Genomic DNA, 3,441 nt, shown 5'->3' on the forward strand with positions numbered 1-3,441 from the left:
TGGGAAGCAGTCCTTAAGGATGAGATTCTGGAGGTGAATCTCCCGCTGGCTGTGCAACAATGAGGACCACATCACTGAAGATGTGAGTGTCACCATTCCTTGGAATGCTGTAGCAATAAAATGAGAACTTTTCATTCCTAATGAACTGAAATAGGATGCAGGTGGGCATGAAGAACTGGCCTGTGCAATGTGTCTGATGTTTGAGAGGTATAGGGAGAGAGTTACTAGAGCAATTCTGATACTGGATGACTATTGCTCCTGATTTCAAAGGTGAAAATGACAGGCTCCAGGAGGTCAAACATAAATTCAGAAAGACATGTCAAAGGGTCTCAATGGTAGTGTTTTAGAATCCCTCATCCCCTCTAGCCTGAGAAATGACTGATTTAAAGCCTAGGCTTACAATGATAAGAGTAGTAGAACTTCAGAGGTGATTGAATAATCATCTAATCAAATCAATGCCAAAATAAATGCTCTGATAAGGAAAGAGTGGGGCCCTGAATCTTAGCATGGAGATGCTCTATAGAACCTGGCACTTACAGATTTCCTTGAAACCGCTGAGCCTGAAAAAATGTTCCCTTCCTCCCTTGTTGAAAGACCTAACCTCACTCGACTTTCTTTTCCATTCAGGAGCCCCCTAATGTGTCAGGATAATGTTGCCCTCCTCAGGGGCTGCATCAACTCCCTACCCCCTTACCACCCCCTAGCCCATGCTCCTCACAACCAGAACAATAACAACTACCAAAAACTTAATTCGTAGTAGTTCAGATCAAAGTTTCTGTGTCATATGGGGCATCTTTACTAAAGCAGGTGAACAACCTCTGGTGTGGCTATTGACCCAGTGAATGCATTATTTTTCAGTCATTAGAAAGTAGGATTAGAAAATAATAGTCCACACATAACAATTAATGGTGTTTATCCATTGTCTTGCCCCAGAGGTATGTTAAGTCTGCTCTTGGTTACAATATATAGTCCAATGGGCCTTGGTCCATCGGATATTCTGCAGTCCCCTCATTAGTCCTCAATTTGATGACACCATGTTGACTGGAACTGATAGGGAAATAATACCATTTCCAGATGCTTTGGTAAGAAATGTGTACTCCAAAGGATGGAAAATGCACTAAAACATTCAGAAACCTACTACCTCAGTGTTATTTTAAGGGCTCCAGTTGTCTGCGGCAACCTGGGATATCCCTTCCAAAGTTATTGAACTCTGCATCTTCTCCCACTAAAACAGAAGCACAAACCTGGTAGACTTCTTTAAGTCCACCTATACATTGCAATCCATTTATTACGTGATGTGGAAGGTCTCTAGCTGTAAGTGGGATGCAGAGAAAGATATGACTTTGTGGCCACCATAAGCAGTCCTAACCATAATGTCAAGTGATCCAGTAGACTCCATGATTCGAGATGTAATCTGTGGTTTATAACAAAACAAAAGAGAGCTCATGTGGAGTCTCTGGCAAACTCTAAAAATAGCCTTGCAATGAAAATTCCTAATGTCATGGGGCAAGGTCATGCTATGTGCAGATAGGAGGTACACATCATCAGTAAAGCAGCTTTTGAAATGCTACTGAGCTCTGATATAGACAGAACATACAACCATGGGACACCAAGTGACCTGTTGACCAGAACTGTCCAACAGGAGCTAGATATTCTCGGAGCTCCCAAGTCCTGAGTTTGGGTGACATAGAGGGCTGGTGATCATCACTAGTTTGTAATTTCCTAAGAGAAAATAATGCAGAGAATTAGAAGTGGGAATGTTTGAATCTCTCCCTCTTCATATCTCAGAAAGGAAAAAAAAAAAAGAATTCCTATATGTACATGATATTTGAAGCTCTAGTGAAGAGATGTGAGATAACATTTTTTTTTTGAAAGTGTGATGTTTTAAAAGAAATAGAAATCATTGGAAACAATTTATGGAGAGAAAAAGTAGTGATAAATTCTAAACCCATTATCCATGATATTAAACTCCATTCTGTTTCTGTAAAACTTCTCTCCAAAGCAGAACAGATAATTTTGCAATGGTTTTCAACTTTTTCACCCAAGGAAATCTAGACTAAGTGATATGAACACCTTTTGATCCAAGGAAGATGACAAATGATATGATAACAGTTTGGGACCAGGAAGGATACTCAAGGTGAGTTCCCTTCCCAGTACAGAAGATCTAGTAAGAACACCAGTTTATATTTTATTTTACTTTTTTAAAGATTTTTTAAAATTTCTTTGAGAGAGACACACACAGACAGTGACAGAGATAGTGAGAGAGAGAGTATGAGTGGGGAAGAAAGGGAGAAGCAGGCTCCCGCTGAGCAGGGAGCCGGATGTGGGGCTCATGACCTGAGCAGAAGGCAGATGCTTAACTGACTGAGCCACCCACACACCCCTAGTTTATATCTTAAAAAAAGAAAGCAATTATGATAATTCTTCTTATGCCCTAACATTGAGAACTATCTCTGTCCTCTTAATATGGTATTTGAATGTATCGGAGAGGGTTGGAGTACTCTAGGAGGATTCTGGGCTTGCATGAAAAAATGATACACATATCATTCCTGTCTGATATTCTGCAAAACTAATGTTTCCATGATCTATGAGCTATATGCCTGTATATTCTCAAGAAGGGGTCAATTCCTTTCATTTAATACTTTGGGAGTTAATACTGAATGCATATAAAATCTGATCTTGGGTTGTCTGAGAGACATCTCTTGATAAAAGACAAACACTGGAATAAATGTACCATGAAAATTGAGAACCACTGAGCAAGGAATGTGAAATTGCAATTGTACTGGTAATTAAATTGCATTGTGTGAAGATCACAGATGTGTTTCTTGTTAATATTCAGTCCATTGAGCTGTTTAATTAATTTATCCTCTGTTTAAAAAGAAGAAAAGCAAATGAAAGTGTTAAATAGACCATTAAAAACTAAAACTAGAAAAATGTCTTTTTTTTTTTGCTCATAAATAGTGTTTATTTTACCTTTACTGTGTCACTTATTCCTGCAGTACTATACTTTTTTTTAAAGCAGTTATCTCTGATTTTTTTCTTTTTTGTAGTAGTAGTAGTTCAGTATTTTTTTTTATTATTATGTTATGTTCATCACCGTACATTAGATCATTAGTTTTTGATGTAGTGTTCCATGATTCATTGTTTGCGTATAACACCCAGTGCTCCATGCAGTACGTGCCCTCTTTAATACCCATCACCAGGCTAACCCATCCCCCCACCGCCCTCCCCTCTAGAACCCTCAGTTTGTTTCTCAGAGTCCATAGTCTCTCATGGTTCATCTCCCCCTCTGATTTTCCCCCCTTCATTCTTCCCTTCCGGCTATCTTCTTCTTCTTTTTTTTTTTTTAAATATATAATGTATTATTTGTTTCAGAGGTACAGGTCTGTGATTCAACAGTCTTACACAATTCACAGCACTCACCATACCCTTCCCAATGTC

Source organism: Leptonychotes weddellii, chromosome 1 (genome assembly GCF_054177405.1).
Source record: "Leptonychotes weddellii isolate Sample4059 chromosome 1, ASM5417740v2, whole genome shotgun sequence".
Classification (NCBI taxonomy): domain Eukaryota; kingdom Metazoa; phylum Chordata; class Mammalia; order Carnivora; family Phocidae; genus Leptonychotes; species Leptonychotes weddellii.